This window comes from Lacerta agilis, chromosome 3 (genome assembly GCF_009819535.1).
Source record: "Lacerta agilis isolate rLacAgi1 chromosome 3, rLacAgi1.pri, whole genome shotgun sequence".
NCBI classification, from domain to species: Eukaryota; Metazoa; Chordata; class Lepidosauria; order Squamata; family Lacertidae; genus Lacerta; species Lacerta agilis.
Window position 1 is genome coordinate 41,030,241 of NC_046314.1, and position 22,603 is coordinate 41,052,843.

At 41.5% G+C, this 22,603-nt stretch overlaps 1 protein-coding gene across 2 annotated transcripts in view; it reads right to left on the reverse strand.

Annotated features, from left to right (window-relative positions):
• BACH2 (BTB domain and CNC homolog 2) overlaps positions 1-22,603 on the reverse strand; it is a 195,045-nt gene that overhangs the window by 51,310 nt on the left and 121,132 nt on the right. The window lies entirely within an intron of this gene.

Below are 22,603 nucleotides of genomic sequence, written 5' to 3' on the forward strand. Positions count from 1 at the left end.
AGGGATTGATCCTGAAACCTTCTGCATACAGTGCACATGCTCTAGCCACACTTGTAAATGATCTGAGAACACCTCACACCTCAATAAACTGGCTTGGAAACAGATATCCTGCTGGCACTGTGACCACGCTCTCTTAATAATAGTTACCATTAAAATAAAACTTTCCCCCAAGTGTTCAAATCATTCTCTACAGAGAGATCTGCGCTAGTTGCCGATTTGCTAGTGAGCCAAGTTCAAGGTGATGCTATTGGTATATAAAGCTCTTAATAGCTTAGGACCAGTTTACTTGTGGGATCGCCTTATCCCACATGTGTTCTTCTGCCAACCTAGCAGTTTGAAAGCACGCCAGTGCAAGTAGATAAATAGATATCACTGTGGTGGGAAGGTAAATGGCGTTTCCGTGCGCTCTGGTTTCCATCATGGTGTTCCATTGTGCCAGAAGCGGTTTAGTCATGCTGGCCACATAACCCAGAAAGCTGTCTGCGGACAAACGGCGGCTCCCTTGGCCTGAAAGCGAGATGAGCGCCGCAACCCCATAGTCGCCTTTGACTGGACTTAAGCGTCCAGGGGTCCTTTACCTTTTAACCTTCCCCACATGTGACCACTTTACTGCTTTGATCCAAAGAAATGCCACAAAACTCATTTTGTATTTGTAAGATACACCTTGGAGCACAATGTTAACACCAGGCAGGCAACTTCACTGTGCTCTTTTTGGCACCTGCTTGAAACTTTTTTGTTTAGGCAAGCTTAGCAATACATGTTGATATGTTTGAATGAAATGTCAGTTTACTGCTGGTTTTTAAAAAAATGTTTTTAATTACTTGTTTTTCGCTGAGGCAATGCTTTTCTGCAAGCACTTTGCAAAGTGAGTAACTATTCACAGTGACTTGTGTTTGATAGGTAGAAGCAAGCTTTGTTCCTCACCTGTAAGGTGCTTCACTTCCTTGAATACAAAAGTAGCTACCATTCTCAGCTCTAAGCAAGAATGTCAACAGAGCTGGCACTGCTTCAGGTGCCACATAAAACCTGTCCTGCATTTGTAAGATCTCAATCACTTAGTGTGGCAGCGCCTACACATTGGAACTCACTGCCTACTGAGATCAAGCAGGACATAGAACCATAGAATCACTGAGTTGGAAGGGACCACAAGGGTCATCTAGTCCAACCCCTGGCAATGCAGGAATCTTTCACTGAATGTGAGGCTCGAACCAACCGCCCTGAGGTTAAGAGATTCATGCTCTGCCAACTGAGCTACCCGCAAGCCCTCTGCCTTCAATGTACTCTTTATGGCACCTGCTAAACAAGCAGACAAGCCTACCCAGAGCCTTAGAAAGTTGGAAATATTTTACATCTGTTTTAGTATTTTAACTTTTTAATGTTTTAAAGTATGGTTGTGAATTTTATTTTATTTTACTGTTTTATCTTTTGTAAACCTCTTGGAGGTTGTTTTTTTTACAATCAAGGAGGGCACAAATTTTATGAAATAAATAAGAAAGAAAGAAAGAAAGAAAGAAAGAAAGAAAGAAAGAAAGAAAGAAAGAAAGAAAAACTTTAAAAAATATTTTATTAAGTAGGACAAGATTTAGTGTGACAAAACATTTTAACACCAGCCCTAACCATGTAAAACAGGGGTCCCCAAACTAAGGCCCAGGGGCTGGATGCGGCCCAATCACCTTCTCAATCCGGCCCGTGGATGGTCCGGGAATCAGCGTGTTTTTACATGAGTAGAACGTGTCCTTTTATTTAAAATGCATCTCTGGGTTATTTGTGGGGCACAAGAATTCGTTCATTTTTTTTAAAAAATATAGTCCGGCCCCCCACAAGGTCTGAGGGACAGTGGACCAGCCCCCTGCTGAAAAAGTTTGCTGACCCCTGATGTAAAAACCCCTGGTGTAAAAATATACAAATATACAAATATACAAAGAAGATAAAAGTTGCTTTTAAAAAAAAGAATAATACCAAAAGCATTGTTGCACTGTTGTATTTTGCAAAGGCAAAACAATTTCACCCAAAATGAAGCCAACCTGGTCTGGGACAAAAGGTTTCACTGACTAACTGGTCTAGATGGGTTAAAAGGGAAGCTGATGTTCGCACAGCTCTGGCTACACAAAAAGGTATTGTCAGGGAACTGTCCCCCGGTTCAGCACAAGGTGGTGGAGCGGCTCTCGGGAGGCTACAGGGAGCCCTGGCCCCACCCCTCCAGTGGAGGAAACATCAACATCTCCAGTGGGGAAGGGCAGAAGACCAGGGGCCATGAGCATAGGGGCTCTGGGGATGCTGGAGAGACCCTGCGCTCCCCTCACCCAACGGGTGAGGAGGGAGGCACGCCATTTCCATCATCCGAACCACGCAGAGGGGTGAAACGCAAGGAGGGGAGGCGGAAACTGGGGGTGCCGAAATTCTTATGTTGGGGTCGCAACTGGAAGGGGCCACTCCCGGATTCTGCGAGCGATGGATACAGACATGGATTTGTAGCTCTGCACTGTACATAGTATGCACAATAGACCTGTTAAAAGACAGGCTGGACTTTTGCCTCGTTACTTGTGAGCAACCACCACACGGACCTTACAGGTATCAAGTGGGCATGTGCTGGGGAACAGTTGGTCTATAGTTACGCAGACTGCTCTATTTGTCTCTATACTGATATTTAAAAAGGACAGAAGAACGCATTATTTAAGAAATAGAATAAGGCAACTATAAATTATTGCCTCTTTGCTCCCATTTGGATTATTTCAAGTTTTCTGCTTCCTGTGTTGCTCTGAAAATATGAGACAAGTAGCATGCATGAGATAATTAAGCAGAGGTGGTTTTAGGGTAGCGCCACTGGTTCAGGTGCACTGGGCACCAGCGCCACAGGGGGCGCCACAACAATAATGTCGAACAGAACATGAGAGGCCGGGGGAGGGCATCACACAGGGTGCGACTGAAATAAAAATAATCTTAAATGTGCTTTTCAGATACGTTTGTGTTTCCATGCTATATATAAACAGCCACAGAAGTAAATGGTATAATTCAGATAGGGTGGTGAAAGTGATTAGCAAATTGGCTAGATGAGAAGAGACTGCAAAATACAATGCTCTAAGAAGAATATAAATAAGAGGTGACATCACTTTGCAACACTAATGAAGGGCAAGAGAGATTAAATGAATGCCCTCCTTTCAATGAATGAAAAAGTGTATTTCCCTCCCCTCCTGCTCACCTTTGAAGGAGATTCTGTCTGGGAGACAAATGTAGAGACTGAGCATGTGAATTACCGCCAAAGGCTTTCCAGCCCTCTGGCAACTGTCCACATTCACTTGCCTTTGATTTTAATCCCTGGAGGTGGTATCTCTGAAGCAAAGTGGAAGGAAAAGATGAGATTGCCACCTTCTCTCTCCCCCTCCCCAGCTTGCAATTTGGGGAAAAAGCAGGGGGATATCTCTGATACCTGATACTTTAGAGCACAAAATCCAAATACTGTAACGCCATACCTCTCCCAAGTGTGAGGCAGTGTCCCATTTAACTCCATTGCATAGTCTATTCTGATATTGTTTATGAGAAAAGACTTGTCCATCTACTGAGCTCTGCGTATTAGTGAACGTAAGTCAGGACTGGGGCAGTGACAATCACAAATAATGGTTGGCTACTAAGAGAAGTCAAATTCTGCAGATTTCTGGTTGCAGCAGAAGTTGCATAATGGCTGCCATGGTTGTAATCTCATCAAGGATGAAGGATAAAATTTACACCACATAATTAGGCAGAAGCAGAGCCCACTGGTGGGGCCCCCTCTTACACTGGTGCTCTTCCATGATTGCTAGGGCAGTCTGAGGTATCCATTCAGATGACATACAGTGCCCTGGAACAATTATTGACATAGCATTGATATGGGACATGGTGTAGAATTAAAATCCCACTTCATGGGCAGGTATTAGGGGTGGGACCTGACAAGGTGCTGGGTACCTGGCAGCTGCTGAGTGGTGCCAAGTTGCTAACTCTGGCCTTAGTCAGGACGTCACATCAGTTAAGTGGAAGAGCCCATAATAAGCACGCACCACTGGCCTACTCATACCATGCTGAGCAAGGCTTCAGGTGGGTAAAGACACACACTTATCAATGCATCAATTTTTATATGCTGAATGTGAGCAAGACAACATTAAGAGGTAGGATACATGATAGCCCTGCCATGCTACCCCAAACGGCATCCCTGTTGCACACTCTACCCATCTCAGCTGGAACATTTAGGAGCTCTTACTTTGTGGAGGACTATCATCATGCAGCAAGTATATTGCATTCTTTGTTGGTCACTGATGGGGGTGGGAGAGAAGACCCACTACATAATGTTCCATTCTATGTAATAAGCATTAAACCTGAAGGCAGGAAAACATGCAACAGGAATGTTGTTTTTGATGGCCCCTAGAGCATGAATAATTTGTGGTGAGTCAAACTAGGAAGGGTAGTCTTGGCTGCACCTTTTACTTCCTGAATATCATTTTTTTACCTTCCCCCCACCCCCAGAAGTGGCTGAGTTCTGCGCTCCTTCATAGGTATGTGCAGGTAAGTTTATGTTTATATGGACAGGTTAGTTTTAAAGGACTGTAGTACAAGTACAAATTATCTTCAGAAAAATCCAGAATGAATTTTAATTATCATTTTAATTAACTATTCCCAATCAGTTAATTATACAACACTCTTGCATCTTTAAGGCAAGGAAGGTTTAAAATAAGAAAAGAAAGACAGATTCTATGAAACGATCAAGATGCAGTCAGTTAAGGAAACACCAGTTCTAATACTAGAAAGCAAGACAGCCAAATATATTCAGTCTAAATAAGCTAACAGGACAAAAGGTCCCCCACATACGCACAGTAATTGCTACATAGCAGTAGGTCAATCTGTCAAGAAAAGTCTTAATTACAAGCAGAATGGAAGCAAACTGCACTGCTGAATTCAGTGAGTTGGGCGTCTCAAATGTGAGTGGAATGAAGAGCTACTGACATTTGCTACACTAATACAGTATAGCTTCTTCATAACTATATTATCTGAGCCACAGGTGCAGAGTCCTTTTCAGCCCAAGGGCCACGTTCCCTTTTGCAGAGCCCTTCAGGGGCCACTTGCTAGTGGTGGGCCAGAGGCAAAAGTAGGCAGAGCAATGGATGAGACTCTTATGTTTGTACAGCAGACCACAGTCCAGCCATGCAAAAACCAGAGGTTTCTATACATTCATACCCGGCTTTCCGTCCAGGCAAGCAGGAGGAATTATCACAGTTCAAAGACACATTCAGGCTTGCCCAAGGGGGTCTCAGAGCTAAATGAATGAAGGGCCTAGGTAGGGAGAATGGCCAAGGAGTCTTGGGGGTAAGATAGAGAGATCTGGATGGCCACCTTTCACCCCCAGGACTAAGGTTCTTCATCTCTGATCTAGGCAAAGATACAAGTTCTGATAAATAGCAGCAACCTTCCAATCCTTAGTCCTAGAGTGCTCACTCTAAACAGTGAAAATATCCAGGTTAAAAGAGTGATAGAAACAAACCACAGCAAGCCTAGTAATCCTGCCTAGTCACATGCAGGAGCTGTTAGGTCAAAATGCTAATACAGAGCAACTTAGTTCCAACCTTTAGAAAATATAATTATGAGGTTTAGGGAGGAGCATTAGCAGGAGGGGGCGTGGCCACGAAGGAAAGAAGATGGCCGCTTAAACTCTAGCGCTGCTCCAAAGCTCAGAAAAACTGTTTTCAGCAAAAGCCCCGGTTGTCAAAACCCCAACCTTGAAGCAAGGAGAGGGGAATGCAAAAGGATTTAGAAAAGCTGAAAATAAAAGACCTCACTCCATTCTCCCTGTCCTGAGACAGAGGGCTTACTTCAACAAGGACACTAATGCATGGTCCAACCAGGATGCTGCTGCCCTTAAAAGTGGCCTCTTCCTTGCTGAAAAGGAATATCTTAAGAGAAGAATTTGCAGCACAACAAGAAGCCATAAAGAAGCTTATTAAAAAATACTTGGAAAGAACTAACGCTTCCAATGGAAACGAAACTGACATAACTTAACAGGAGACTTAACAGAAACAACTACGTAAACAAAAGAATTAAGCCACATCCACCCCCCATCCCCCAAAATCAAAGAATTGCAAAAAGGAAATACAGCGGTACCTCGGGTTACAAACACCTCAGGTTACAAACACTTCAGGTTACTTTGGGTTAAGAACTTTACCTCAGGATGAGAACAGAAATTGTGCGGCTTCGGCGTGGCGGCAGCGGGAGGCCCCATTAGCTAAAGTGGTACCTCAGGTTAAGAACAGTTTCATATTAAGAATGTACCTCCGGAACGAATTAAGTTCGTAACCAGAGGTACCACTGTATAGATAAACGCAACAAGCTTGAAGATGCAGAAAATAGGACAATTAATTTACATATTATTATTTTATTTTATTTGTAGAGAGAGTGCAAGAGAATGATCCTGCACAATTTATTGCCTCATGGCTTAGATCACTGCTTCCAGACCTCATAGTAGGCTATCTGCTGATGATTTTGAATGGGCACACATAGCACTTGGACCCAAACTTAGGGAGGGAGCTCCATTGCCCTCCCCATGATATAATTGTCTGCTTTTCCCCTTACAGGTAGGAGTAGGAAGTGTGGAGCAGAGGAACCTAATATCCACAACGTATAAAAACAGCCCAGTTATGGTGATACAGGATCTGGCTTCTGAAGCACTGAAAAAAGGAAAGAATCTATGTGCTTGCACAATTAAACTGCAAGAAACTGTAATTAAATATCACTGTGGCTTCCCCTTCTGTCTTATCGTCATGAGAGGATCAATATAGGTCATAGCAACAAATAGACTGGAAGCAACACATCTCCTCAATACTTTTGGAACTAGCCTACCTCTGGAATGGAAGCAAGAATGGACGGAGAAAAATGTGAACTTTCTTATGCTGGTTGAAGGATGCTAACAGGAGCAAAAGATCTCACAAATGCCTCACACATAGCAACAGAGGACACCACTACAACACACCAAGCAGATTCCTATGTTCTAGACCCTTGAGATATTGCTGACACACCTAACTTGTGACTGTAAGAAAATATAAAGGAAAATGGTATCCTGTTTACAAGTTTAATCCACAAGGCTGTCTACGCTCCTATTTTGTTCACCCTAACTTTGGAACCATTAGCTATATGCTTCAGAACAACACTGGACATCAAGGGAATCCAAACTGGAAAACAAAAAGCATATCTATTAAATGAAGATGAGTTTACACATCTTCAGATGGTAAAAGTTAAAAAGGTAAAGGACCCCTGGACGGTTAAGTCCAGTTAAAGGCGACTATGGGATGCGACGCTCATCTTGCTTCAGGCCAAGGGAGCTGGCGTTTGTCCACAGACAGCTTTCCGGGTCATGTGGCCAGCCTGACTAAACTGCTTCTGGAGCAGCGGGACACCGTGATGGAAACCAGAGTGCACGGAAATGCCATTTACCTTCCTGCCGCAGCGGTATCTATTTATCAGCTTGCACTGGTGTGCTTTTGAACAGCTAGGTTGGCAGAAACCGGGACAGAGCAACAGGAGCTCACCCGGTCACGCAGATTCAAACCACTGACCTTCCAATAGGCAAGCCCAAGAGGCTCAGTGGTTTAGACCACAGCCTTTAGAACCAGCCTAAAATCCAAAACAGATTCACACAAACCATGCTTAATGGGTGGAAAGAGAAGGCAGGAATTCTGACTCCAGCACTGCCGCCACTGCCCCCCCCCCTGCCATCTTCCACCCACTATTTAACAACACTTCACGACAATCTGATGGTGGATAGAGGAAGGAGCAAAAAGTCTGTATTGGTTATGTGGCTTTTAAAATAGAAATGCACCAAACTCAGACCAAGAAATATGGACTAAACTAGCTAGGAAACTTACAAAACCCCTTGGTTGCTACTCCACCAAATCTACACTTTTTTGGCTAACCCATTTAACAGTAAGGCAGCCACAAGACCACTAGCCCAATTTGAAAGACTTGAATTTTTTTATTTTGTATCAATTATTATCTTCACTTTGAACCCCCCTCCCACATTCATCATTATACTAACACTATATTGTTTCATTGGGAACAGAAGAGGAAAAAATGACTATCACTCATACTTAATCTAAGCACAACTACAAGGGCTCCTGATTAGGCATTTAGCTATGAGACGTTGAATGTTATCTGTTAACTCTGCTCTATCCTGTTTCCCCTTTGCTTCTGTTTAAACCAGTTCACGAACCAAGAACTTATATATTGGCCACCAATAATGAAGCATATGTTGTAGATATTACTGCAAATTTATTATGCTATTTTTGTGATATACAAATGACACGAGAGGGGGGGAAACACAAATTTTGCAGTTCTGGAGCAGAAACATTAATACCACTACAGAAATAAGAATATGAATTATAACAGCAATAATTCCCTTTGCATCAGGATATTCTCTAGCCAATTCTCCATTTATCATTCAAATGGCAAAATCCACTGACATATTCCTCTGTTAAGTTCCCATTTACTGTGCAGGAAACAGAACTGGTAGATTGTGTTGAAAATCATTAAGAGCTAAGTAGGATGAAGAGAAGAGACGCACACCTATTTTTTTTTAGCCAAATGCTGGAACATGAAATAATTTACAACCATATGAAGTTACCAGCTATTTGGGAGTATTAAAAAAAACCCCAAATTAATTACCAATTACAACATCCAAAAACATGAACATAAAGATAGAAATAATGAAATGTAATTGTACGTTATTATTATGATTCTTTAGCTGTTGCAAATATGATACAAGACTGATCTAGATTAATAATTCATTCAGCAATAATGTATCAGGAAAAGATAATTATACAGTGCCACAATTCTCACGCTGATTTCTGTAATTACAGATTACAACAGTGTTAGCAATTTAAAAAAGGTTAGGGAGCGGCAGTAATTTGCCATGTCATCTTCAGATGCATTAATCTCTCTTTCTTGGAGCATCAGGGATAATTGGAAACACAATAATGGGTCAAGTAGGACTACATGGCCCTGCCTTTATGTCTATTGGCAAACATGCTGAACATGGTGTACATTAGCAGCCACTAGCCATAAATTGCTCATTCAAAGTGTTTACGTAACTTATACAGGAAGGACAAAAGGTGAGTTTCCAAGGGGCAAGAATAACTAAAACAGAGAAAGATGGCTCAAAGCCCAAGTTGAGCTTTCTTAAGTCCCATGGATTTGAATGGATCAGATTTGAGCACATGCCTAACTCTTTCATTGAAACCAAAGAGGTAGAAGAAGAAAAAGCAGATAGCCTTTTGCTAAGGGTGTAATATAAGCCTATGTGGGAAGCCCATGGCTAAATGAATACCAGCACCATATTTTCTGTGTGTGCGCAGAGTTCTTAGAAAATAAATCCCACACGAAAATGCATTAAACTTACAATCATAGTTAGCAGAATGAGCCAGGATGCACCATACTATGAGTGTGTGTGTGTGTGTGTGTGTGTGTGTTGTTCCCAATCTCAAGTATTCAAAATCACTTAGAGGAAAGGAAATCTCCACAGTAATATATAGGCAACTATGTATTTGTCAGATATCTAATCTATCTACTTATGTACCTACCTATCTATCTAGTATACCTATCTATCTAGTATGGTTTTTTATGCCAGAAATTGGTCTATGCCAATTTATAGCAAAATAAGAACTTGTGTCTTAGTTTCATAAGTTCATGTGTGGTGAGAAGTATTTACTACAACAGTGTTTGTTTCTCATTTGAATTACAGTGGGATGGAGGAAGGTTCACTTGGAGAAAGTTACAATTGCAGAAACATGAAAAGGGAGCCTAAAAGGAGAGTGGGAGGGAGGGAGAGTGAGAGAGACCCAATGTTTTTGCAAAGTGTCTTCAGCAATAAATTCATGAGATCTATCTATATGACATGGAGATGGTCCAGAGCTGAAGGTCAGAAGGAGAAGCAAGAGAATAAAAGCATCATGCAACACAGCCATAGGGGACAAAATGAGTGTGGAGGTCAGCCAAGATGAATGAGGGGAGGGAAAGGGGGTTGGAATAACAGGAGGAGAATGAAGTCAAAGTCAGGCAGAAAAGCAGGTATGGAGATAGGGTTTTTTGTTTGTTTGTTTGTTTAAAGCAACTGTTAGCACAGAAGGAAGTCGATGGAGGAGAGTTCTGATGGAGGACTGATTGTGGTAGAAATGTACGGTAACCAAAAGGTGAGCCAGTAGTGACAACAGAGAAAGCAAATGTTACTGCTCAGTTGGGCAAAAACAAACAAACAAACAAACAAACCAGACCAGAAATAGAGTCAGTTTGGTGACAAAGGCAGTGGGTGCTGGTGGTCAAAAACGTAAAATGAGCAGCAGTTCTACAGTAATACAGGCAGGCAAGGAGTGAAAATAACAGTTAATGATGATAAAGTTAAAGATAAGCATAAGATGATAAAGATAAGCAGCCAACAGAAAACAGAAGGGGAGGCAGGAACACTGATAGTAATCAAGGAACAGAGCCAGTTAAGGAGAGTGATTTTAAAGGATACTCAACCCCAGTAAGTATCAACCAGATTTAGGAATTTGCCCTTAAGACTTCACATCGGACCTTAGTTCTAGACACCATCTCCAATTTGGTTTCCTGTTCATCTTGTCTGGTGCTTGGTCATGAATACCCAATGCCCCCCTGAGCAAGGCACTCATTGTAAACCAGAATAAAACAAAATCCAGCTGCTAAATAGCTCTCTCTCCACCCCCCTTCCAAAAATAAAGGCAAATTGGTATCCAGACAGAGTGCACACTAGGGGATTCTTGTAAAGCAAGTCTGTTTAAAACAGGTTAATGCCACATTCTGTAAAAGTGCGACCTGACACAAAGCAAATGTTACTTCTAAAAACAAAAAACCTTTTTTCAGGGACTTGGGAGATTCCAGGTAGGTAGCCATGTTGGTCTGACGCAGTTGAAATAAATAAAAAATGGTCCAGTAGCACCTTAGAGACCAACTAAATTTGCTCTGGGTATAAGCTTTCGTGTGCATGCATCTGAAGAATGCATGTATCTGAAGAAGTGTACATGCACACGAAAGCTTATACCCGGAACAAACTTAGTTGGTCTCTAAGATGCTACTGGACAATTTTTTATTTATTTTGATTGCGAGATTCCAGTATTCTAAAGAGACAAATGATCTTTGTCATATGTGGAATAACAACATGCCCATCGCTTGAACATCCATTTTAAATTGTGCACTGATCATCTTCTCTACAAGGCAACTTTTCAATCAACAATGAGCGGATGGATATGAAGACATGAGAGGGATATTAGTATGCTTATTGTAAGTGTATCAATCTGACATCCCCAATGCTAAAACTGTCTGCCTCATGAAGATTGCTAATTATTTAATACTTCATAAACTATGGATGTTTGACAGAGAAATTGATATCTACGTTAAACAAAACTCATGTAGTGTACATATTTATATTAACGTTCTTTCACAGTGAAATGTGCAATCAATCACTTGCCTTTATTCCCCCATCCACAAATTCTCAAACAGTTGGGAAAAGCCTATTTAGGCTTCGGTACAAATATTCGCTATTTAAGAAATCTGAGGCAGTCAACACAGATTGCTTTCTAAGTAGAGTAAGGCACTGCATCACATTATTAGAAGGACAGAATGCTGCTGAGGTTAACGTAACAAGCCTTGTCCATCATGGAAGAGAGGTTAAAGCTGAAGATTTTCTTAAACTGTATTGATTGGTGCTATATAAAGCAAGTGCTGTGGCTGAATATTTTTTTGAAAAGGGAAGATAGGGTTCACTGATGTCAAACTTAACAGCAGTAGTTCTAGAGATTAAAGGATTTTTATCCTTTAGTTAAAGAAAGCTGCACAGTGTTTTCCCATTTGGAAATGGGCAGATTACTTTGCAGAGTAATAACATTTATCTTAAAACAGATACAGTGGTACCTCAGGTTACACATGCTTCAGGTTACACATGCTTCAGGTTACATACTCCGCTAACCCAGAAATAACGCTTCAGGTTAAGAACTTTGCTTCAGGATAAGAACAGAAATTGTGCTCTGGCAACGCAGTGGCAGCGGGAGGCCCCATTAGCTAAAGTGGTGCTTCAGGTTAAGAACAGTTTCAGGTTAAGAACGGACCTCCAGAATGAATTAAGTTCTTAACTCGAGGTACCACTGTATAAGGAAATTCTCAGATCAGCTCACAAAAAAGAAACCATTTAAAATTCAACAGCAATAAAGACATAATGGTCTGTTTCACACAACACTAAGCCATTTAGCTACAGTGTTTGGTGTGGCTTGTTTGAACATCTGAAGCCAACCCAGGAGACCAGCCATGATTTCCTTGCAGGCAACAAACTATGATGTGAAGCCATGTTTTGCTGCTGTCTATGGCTTGTTTAGCTATAGTTTAGCATTGAGGTTTGAGCCCAAGAGCCTTGCTTCATGATGGTTTGTTTGGCCATCCCACCTCAGGGCACTTGCTGACCAAAGAGACATGAGACATGAGGTAGCTGGAAAACAAGCCAAGCTCTGAAGGAACAAGTCACAGTCTGTTTGCTAATGTGTGTTTAACAAACCATAGTTGAAACATGCCATGGCTTGGCATCAAGTACAAAAGCAGCCCAGTGTGTAATTGCCTGCTAAGTAGATAAGAGATACTGTCCTGAAAATGGGAATGTTTTTAGCATCTAACGCAAATTGATCTGCCTAGCACAGGTGCTTGACTATAAAGCCAAATGACCACTTTCACCATAAATGGCTGAATCCAGCAATTCTTAGCAATTGTATAGAATTGTGGCTTGCTTTATAAAAAAAACTTACGCAAGTTCCTTCATGGTTCTAGAAGGGCTGCCCTTGCAGAATCGCTGCACTGTCGTAATTCTTGAAGCTATTTGGGGAACAGCTGGCATAACAAGTTTTACAATCCAGGCCATTAGCATGCAAAACACTTCCATTTAACCTCAGCAGCCAGCTTGAGGGCAACATTTGGTATGATATCTTCCCTATTCCTACTTTCTTCAAAATGCAAGTAAGGAAGAAGGAGCCTGAAACAGTGGGATGATGAAATGAGCGTACATGATGGGGAATGTTAGAAAAGGCAGGCATGAGTTTCACACACACATCTGACAATCCTGGTGACACCCTGGACATTAGCTCAGTAGTTCCAGCACATTGCCTGGATCAGATTTAAAACTGAAAGAGAGCTTGGTGTCGTCAGCATACCAATGACACCGCAATCCAAACCCTGCTTGCTCACTCCACCCCTGGATGACCTCACTCAGTGGTTTTAACATAGATGTTAAAAAGCATGGTGGACATGGGCGTTGTTGAGCTTTTCTTAGGGGATCCGCCAGGGTTGTTGAGCTGTTTTTAGGCAATCGCCCCCTGAAGTAGTTGAATTGCATTGCTTTTCTAGAAAAGAACTTGTAGGAATTAGTACTCTCTGCTTTCCCTTCCTAGTTGATCTGATGGTGTCCTATGTGGCAGAAACAAGAGTGACAGTTCCTCATTGCAGGCATGTTGAGCCTTAATTAATGAGGTAAAATCAAAGTAGCTGGCTCACCAACAGCCTGCCATAGTAGTTTCCTGTTACCGAGAGGTTTCCTTGAAATCGTAAACACATTGCAAACAAACTGGAGAAGAAACCACTTTCCCTACTGATTGCCCACTTGAACTTTTCAAGAAGGCTGTGTTTATTTAGCATGGCTCTTGGAATGCTGTTTCTGACAACTGCCATGTCCTGGAAAGGGTTCTTTAGTGGTGGTGACATCAAGCTAAAAAGATTAAATACCAGGATTCTAATCAAATGGCAATATCTCATTCAAAAGAGTTCTCGACTCTGCTTTCACTTTCTGAGATTGTTAAGGTGTGTGTGTGTGGAGGAGACAGGAGATGAAGCCTCTCATAAAATATCTTCAAAAGAATTTGGCTTAGCATACAGAAAAGAAAATACATCTGGACAATATAGATGCTGTATGAACAGATGGGTAAACTGGGAAAGTGCTGCAATTTTTCTGATTTTAGGGAGAGTGGAGGCTGCTATGAACCACAATTAAATACATGTGCAATTGCACTTCACCTGACAAACAGATTCTCTTGGGGTATGAAATTATGATAATAGTGCAATGACAAGTGCTTTAGTAGGAGCCGTTTACACTAATGGATTTTTGAAGGAAGAATAAAGCGACTCTTCTCAAGACAGAGATTCAGTAGCAGGGAACTTCACACAATGCCAGTGGTGTGTACTCTATTCTGTTTCACAAAATCTCTCATAATTCAAATTCCTCTGTGCATATGTCACATATGAACAAATAACTTCATTGTTCAGAACATATCTTTGTATGAACAGTGCTGCTGTTGGGGCATAGTGTTATTTTCCATTATTCCTCTTGCAGAGTGGGAACAAAAGTGCTTTTTTTTGAAGTGCAGTTTGGGGAACTTCAATAAAAATGTAAAGTTTTACACTTTCAGTTGGCAGTTTAATAACACTATGTTAGTTTATTATTTACAGCCTTTGACATATTAAATGGCACTATAATGATATGTATTAAAGCGGCACTAATGTTCCTGAATTTAGCCTTTGATAAGGAAATCCAAGCCTATAGGAAAGTTTGTGTGTGTGTGTGTGTGTGTGTGTATTCTTTAAAAGCTTGGTGCATATAATAAAAGTTAACTTCTAAGTATTTCACTTTTAGGTGCAACACAGCATCCCTTTCTGAGGCAAAACTTCAGCTTTGTTCCATGGTGGCAGGGCCAGGCTCTACCACGGAGGGGCTGGAAATAGCTAGTGTGTCCCGTTATTGGTGAGAAGGGTGCCTGTATTCAAGGCTGCACACAGTGATGCTACAAGTCCACCTCAACCTAACCTAACCTACCTCACAGAGTTGCTGTGAGAATAAAATGGAAGGGACAACCACCCTTAAGGTATTTGGAGGAAAGGTAAGGTTCAAATCCAACAATAAATAAAATTGTTGGATGACTTTTACTAATATTACTGCGCATACATCACTAAATCCCTTGTCCAGGGTGGGTTAAATTAAGAACCCCTATGAGTCAGAAGATTATGCCGAACACAGTCTTAGAGAATGCAGTAAACTGAAAAGGCTCAAAGTGGCACAATCTGATGCAGCAGGTTTAAATGAAGGTTTTCAAGAAAGGGAGAAGCAAACAAAATAATGAGAGATCACACACACGACACATAAAACAGACCCAACTTACTTGTTCCTTAAGAAAAATAACATTCCTCTAACATTGCAAAACATGTTCTTCTGCCTTTCCTAAAGCATTCCTCCTGCCATAGCAATGCCTACTTCCTTTGTTGCCATCATTAGAGCAACCTTTATGACTTGAACAAAATCTTGCTAGTCTAGTTTCCAGAAGAAACCATGGAAAAACAGAAATACACAGCATACTTAAGGTATTGTGGATGAAGGAACTGATCATAAATTGCATTTGAAAACACACAACCACAGCATCCCATTTCATTCATGAGAAGGACCACACAAAGCTCTGCAGAGCTCTGCTATGTGCACAGTTTTTACATGAGTTTTCTACATTCTCTTTAATGTTGGGAAATGCACTTTGTGAATTTCCAAAACTAAGGGTAAAATTCAACAGATAAGGCCCAACAGTGGAAGCCCTGTGTATGTGCTTCTGCAATAGGACTTCCTCTCTCCCCCTACGCACCCCCTGAAATTGGATCAGGAGAACCCCCAGAACAGCATGCATGGGGAGGAGAGGGAGGGACTTTAAGAAGTGTGCATTTTTAGGGAGGAATCTGATGTCATACTAGGGCAATTGTTCTGCTTGCCAGACAGAACAATTCCATTAGACAGTGCAACGGTGAATGCCTCCCTAAAGACGCACACATTCATCTGCCGGATCCTGTGAATGTGTATGTTGTTAATGAGACTGATATGACTCTGTGAACACAAAATAAAAACCACTCTGGTGTTCACATGCATACCACTCTGAGGACTTCCTTTTGATCCCTTGGAATGCTATGTTAGAGAGGTAGTGTACTGCACTGGCTGAGAGAAGCTGAACTGTGAACCTGGTTCAATTTTTGTCTTTGCCATGAATTCAAGAGACAGCTTAAAACAAAACAGTATTCTCTCAGTATTCTCCAAAGCTGCAATATGAGGATAATAAATAATACTGGCCTACATTACAGGGTTTTAAAAAGAATTATTATGATAATACACTGGAAGTGCTCTGAATGCTAAGGAAGCACTGTAACAATGCTGATATATATTTGTAAGCTTATAAAATAAAACTATACTATTTAAAAGATGCAATTCTTGGGGAAAAGTCAGAAGAAGAAGAAGAAGAAGAAGAAGAAGAGGAGGAGGAGGAGTAGTTTGGATTTGATATCCCGCTTTATCACTAGCTGACGGAGTCTCAAAGTGGCTAACATTCTCCTTTCCCTTCCTCCCCCACAACAAACACTCTGTGAGGTGAGTGGGGCTGAGAGACTTCAGAGAAGTGTGACTAGCCCAAGGTCATCCAGCAGCTGCATGTGGAGGAGCGGAGACACGAACCCGGTTCCCCAGATTACGAGTCTACCGCTCTTAACCGCTACACCACACTGGTGTAGAACACAGATTGAAGACTGAAGAACTGCACACAAAGCATCACACACACACTCTGCCACTGTCCTCTGAAAAGGTTCTCCCAAAAGACAGGAAACATCACACTACCAACCTGGCAAAGGTCTCGATAGAACCATGGCCACATACAGTATATGTAATGTATATGGACAATTCTAGCCAAGCATCCATCCACTCATTTTCTTACTTAGATATGTTTACCAAATTTGCATGGTTTACATTGCATCCAGTATCTCAGCTTCTGCACAGGTGGATTTCTAACTTTTTGGAAAGTATGGTGTTTGGCAATTACTGCTGAACTAGGAAGAGAAGAGGATAGTGGATGACTGAATAGATCTCTCAAAATGTAACTCAATGCTACAATGGCTTCTGTTACTCTCCATGTATCTGATCCTAAGGGGTGAGCAAGTGAACAAGATCATTAAAACAATGAGACACAGTCGGCATCACAGTTTGTTGAATCATGCACCTTTGTTGGACCCCCCCCCAAAAAAAAATAACACAAATGAATTCAACCTACACCACAGGTATCACAGCATCCCAAAATTGTGCTCCTAAGCATTGGGGGACAGTGTAGGACATTTGCACATAGGGTTGCAGTTTGAACTTCATTAGGTCGTATGTAAATAATGATCTTTCATAGGGGTAATTTCCTTGACATGTGGGTTTGCCATGGTCCAAAACATCCAACAGAAACATAGTACATGGGTGACTGGTTGTCGCGGGCCCTTCGCCCTGTACAGCCCACCCCCGGACGTTTTACGGTCTATGAGTGCTGCACCAACGACAAACAGTCCCCAGCTGCCGCCCTTCAGACTACTAGCTGGATCCTGCTTACTTCATTCACCACAGACGAGGATATTGTGAACTAAAAAGATGTTTATTGCGTACAAAGCTTGTGGTTGCTGATAAATAAAAGGTTGTTCAATAAGCTTATAACAGTTGTCCTATACCGGCCTAATACCTCTAAATATTACCGGCCTAATACCTCTAATAGTAAACTAAATATCAATAACAATGCGTTTCACAATCTCTTTATCCTCTCTGCTAACATCCACCTAAGACTCTAAACTCCCAGCTCTATCTCTTGACTCACACTTCCACTCCCCGCTCTTAACTTCAACTACTCCAACTTCCTCCTGCCCACACTTCAACTCCAACGGTAACTCTAACTGCCTAACTGCCCACTGGGAGGGGTGTCTTATACCCAGGCTAAGCCCGCCCCTAAGGGTTCTAACTGTCAGAGAAGTTAACCCCTACCTGGCATGAGGCTAGTTCTCCACATACCTCCCTCCTTTTTAGGTTTGTATCAGAGGAGTTACTAGCCAAAGTATCCCTCTGATACAAACAACAGTTTAAAACATTAACATAAACAAACATTTTATATGCTTACTAACCTTAACTCCACATATCTTACTGGCATAATATTTGGGTTTCTTACATTATATACAATAGTTCATGCAGCATTAGGTCTTTATTGCAAGAAAAGCCGTAACTGTCCATTAACCTTTGTCTTTGGGTCTTCATTATAAGGCGTCTGCGATGATGTTTAGGATCCTTTCACGCTCCTTATCGTCCTTAACCGTCACAAGAAGTATCTTTCTCTGGGCACCAGTCTTTTCTCTGCCATACGTGATGGGATGTAAGCTGTCTTCCCTGGCCAGATGACACAGTCCCATTCCGATCTCTGCACTCGAGGCGTCTGTAACGATTGTGGATCCCAAGCTGGGTAGAGTCCTTGTTTCTCAGAGTCAAAAGCTCTCTTAGTTCAACCTCTCCCTCCTTCAGGATCTCTGTTAAATGTTTAAGCTCGCAGACTTGTACACACATCTCCAGGTCATCATAAGCTGCATAAACACTGGTTGTCTGGCTTTTAAATGCACTGGGAACTATTTGCAGAAGTTTGTGGATATCTTCTGTTTTAGTCAGCTTGCTGAAGCTTTCTAGGCAAGCGTGATCTCTTAATGAAAGTAGGCTAACAAGCTCTGATTGCTTATTGCTCATAGCAATCTCCCTTGTTGTCAGTTCATCTTTGGTCTGTAGTGATTTATTAGTTCCCACTTCGAGCAATTTTAAGATTACTTTTGTATGCCTTTGACGTGGTAGCCCTGTTAATGCTGTGTAACTACATTCATTTTGGACATTTATTTGTGTTGCATGAGCAGCAGGGTACCCATCTTCCCACCACACAATCTCTAGTGTAGGAAACACTTTCACTGTCATAGAAATTCGATAGGCCCCCATGCCAGCTATAACTTCCAGTACGTCTTTCTTTCTATCTTTCCAACTGATGAATGGTTTATCGTAACTATGACTAGTTGTTCTAACTGATCTCACAGATAGGTCACTGGTCATATTGCAGGTAGACACTCCTTTACCAATATCACAGGCTTTTTCAATAACGTGACTACTGTAGTCTAGATTGGGTTCATGGTTTAGGGACTTGATTGGATTTATCCTATTCACATGCATGACCCGCCTCCCTTCACCGTATTGAATTATATCGTTTATATCATTCATTTTAGAAATGATCTTACAAGGACCTTCCCATGTCAGTTGTAACTTGTCACTGTTTACTGATCTGATTAATAAAATATCTTGTCCTGGCTCAAAAGATCTCACACGTGCCTTTTTGTCATACCAAACTTTCTGTTTGTGCTGAGCAACCTTGCAATGTTCTCCTGCCAGTTCTAGTGATCGTTTGAGAGTGTTTTGCAATTTAAATAGGTAATCAACTACATTCTCCGAATCTCCAACCGGCCGTCCTTCCCAATTAAATCTTAATAAATCTAGGGGACCCTTGACTTTTCTCCCAAACAATAATTCAAAGGGACTAAAACCCGTGCTTTCCTGGGGTATGGATCTATAAGCATATAATAAGGCTTGTATATTGTCATCCCAATCGTGAGGATGTTCCGTTACATATGCCCTCAGCATTCTTATCAGGCTTCCATTAAAACGTTCTGCCAAGCCGTTCGTCTGAGGGTGATAAGCGGTACTGGTGATATGTTTTATCCCACACCTCTCCCACAAACGCTGCATCAGTTTAGAGGTAAATGAGGCTCCAAGGTCTGTCACGATCTGTTCTGCAAACCCTAGCCGACACATATAACTTATTAGAGCTGAAGCCACTGTTTCAGTCTCTATGTTTCGTAATGGAATCGCTTCCGGATACCTAGTCGCAAAATCCACAATAGTCAATAAATAATGATGACCCCTGCGACTGGCTTTTGGCAGTGGTCCAATAATATCTATTGCTAAGCGTTGGAAGGGTTGGGAAATTATAGGCAAGGGGCATAATTGTGCTTTCGTTTTATCTTGCCCATGTCCTTGTAATTGGCAAGTATGGCACGTTCGACAAAATAACTTTATTTGCTTGCCCATCCCAGGCCAAAAGAAATTTTGGGACACCCTTTGTTTGGTTCTGGTGATTCCCAAGTGACCTCCAAAGATACTGCCATGTGCATGTTGTATTATCTTGGTTCTGAATTCAGTAGGTACTATCAGTTGCCTGTGGATCTCATTACCCCCTCTATTAGGCTTTAAAAGAATCTCCCTGTATAGCAACCCATTGTTGACTATAAACCGCTCCGGGCTTTCAGGGGTTAATACTGTATTCAAGGCTGTGGCTTGAAAATATTTCTGTAAATCTGTATCTAGTTTCTGCTTGGCTGCAAAACTAGCTGCTTGACGATTTGTAACTGGCATTATACTTGTATCTTGTGTCAGTTCAGCAATTGTATCAGACCTTTCCTCCTGAGGTAACTGTCGCAGTTTTTGTGCCCTAGTTATTACAAATGCACTCTGTACATGGTCAAATAGATCCCACCCGATTAACATTGGAGCTGGGATTTCTGGTGAAACTGCTACTTGCCATTTTCCAGACCATTGTTTATATGTCAGATTAACTAATGCGACTGGCAAGATTTCTGGCTGTTTTGATATTCCTTTTAAACTGATTGTTTTGCCTTTAATAAAGTCTTCTGGCTTTAACAAATCAGGATGTACAATACTAATCTGAGACCCTGTGTCTTTTAAGCCTTTATATGGTTTACCATTCACCCAAATTTCTTCTCCTGTTTTGTGTAATAGCATGTCATCTTGTTGAATTATATAGCACCTCACAACTTGGGCCACTGGTAACTCATCAGCCTCTGACTGGGCCTCGGTTGCCGTGGCAACCATGTTGGCAGTTGGCTCTGTCTCCACAGTTTGGACACAATATGTCTGCTTCTGAGGGATAGTATTTGCACTCTTAGTTCTGAGTTCAGTTCTACAGTCCACCTGTCGATGGCCTTTTCTCCCACATTGCCAACAGATTAATTCAGGCCTTTTACCCTCACTATATTTATTTACTTTTCCCTCAGTCCCCCCCGTTGTCATAGGCGTGTTATGGGGAACATTTGCATTGGCGGGAAAAATTTTCTTGGCAGTTTCTGTGGTAAACTTTGTGGGCTGTTGCATTCTCTTAAACTTATTTGTTTCCCACTGTTTGTCCTTATATTTTGGGGCATCATAAGCGTGTTCTCGGATTTCATTTATTTCATCTGCCAGATTAGCAGCTTCCAGGATGGTTTTAGGGCGTCTTTCTTTAATTAAATACTTCAGATGACTATTAATCGTGTCATAAAATTGTTCCAATGCGATCACCTCTTTTATTTTTGCCACAGAATCGGCACCCTCCTGTTCTAGCCACTTGTTTAAATAATTTGTAGTTTTAGCTCCTAGTTGAGCAAATGTTTCCTCACGCACTTTTTTTATTGTTCTAAACTTTTGTCTCAGTTGTTCTGCAGTAATTCCGAATCTAACATAAACCAACTGTTTAAATGCTTCAAAATCTTTGGATTGATCAGATGGCATTTGAGAATAAATCTCTGTTAATGTTCCACTAATACGAGCTCTCAGTATTTGCATTTTCTCCTCATCTTTTACTTCAAAATCTTCACAAGCCCTCTCAAAAGAAATGATGAATGCTTCAGGATCGTCTTTATCTCTGAAGTCAGGGAATCTTTTTAAATCCACCCTGCTAGGTTTTTGTGTGGAACTATTGTTGTTGTTTCTATTTTCTACAGCTGATAATTCAAGTCTTTTCATTTCTAGTAAATATTCTCTTTCTTCCCGTTCTCTTTCTCTCTCAATAGCTAAGGTCATTTCTTTCTCTTTCAGTTCTCTCTCTTTTGCCTCTCTCTCTCTCTCTCTCTCAATATTTAATTCTCTCTCTTTTGCCTCAGCTTGTAACTTTTTCTCTCTTTCCTCAGCTTGCAATCTCATTTCTAATTCCTTCAGTTTATATTCTTGTTCTAGCTTCCATTTCTCAAATTCCTCTGAGGCTTTAAAACTCGTCCCCTCAGCAGGATTTTTGTTAACTGTTTCAGTACTGGTTTCTTCAATCTGGGAAACCCCATTTTCTTCTTCAGAGCTTTCTACTTGTGAGTCCCTAAGAGCTGGTTTTGTCTTCCTAGGTGGCATTTTCTATTTATTTGGTGGTATTATTTCGGTACTTAAATCAAGGATGTTTCAGTTAAACTATTTCTCCAGGCTTAGTTTCCACAGTTTAGGTCCAAAGTCACGCCTAAAGTTACCTCAGTGCACTTTATCCAGCGTACTTTTCCGACCTCTCACTATAAACCTTTCTGCCTGAAATAGTTTCAAACGCAAAGTATCTTTGTAACTCTCTCACAATCTCACAGTCTTAGGCGCTATCACACCACACCCTAGGGCCAGGTAATTCCTCTCTGAATTCCCCTTCTCCCTTTCCAGGTGTATGCGATCCCCCTTCCTGACTAGATTGTAGAGTCTCACAGAAGTTTGCTTAAATCCTCTTTAAGCCTCACACTTCACACAATGCGTCACCCTTAAATCTTTCTTGTACCTTGGCACTGCTTGCCAACACTTTAGATCTATCTTTGATCTCAATGTGACCACCACTTTATGACTATCTTTCGTCCCGACGCTGCCACCACTTTAATGTCGCGGGCCCTTCGCCCTGTACAGCCCACCCCC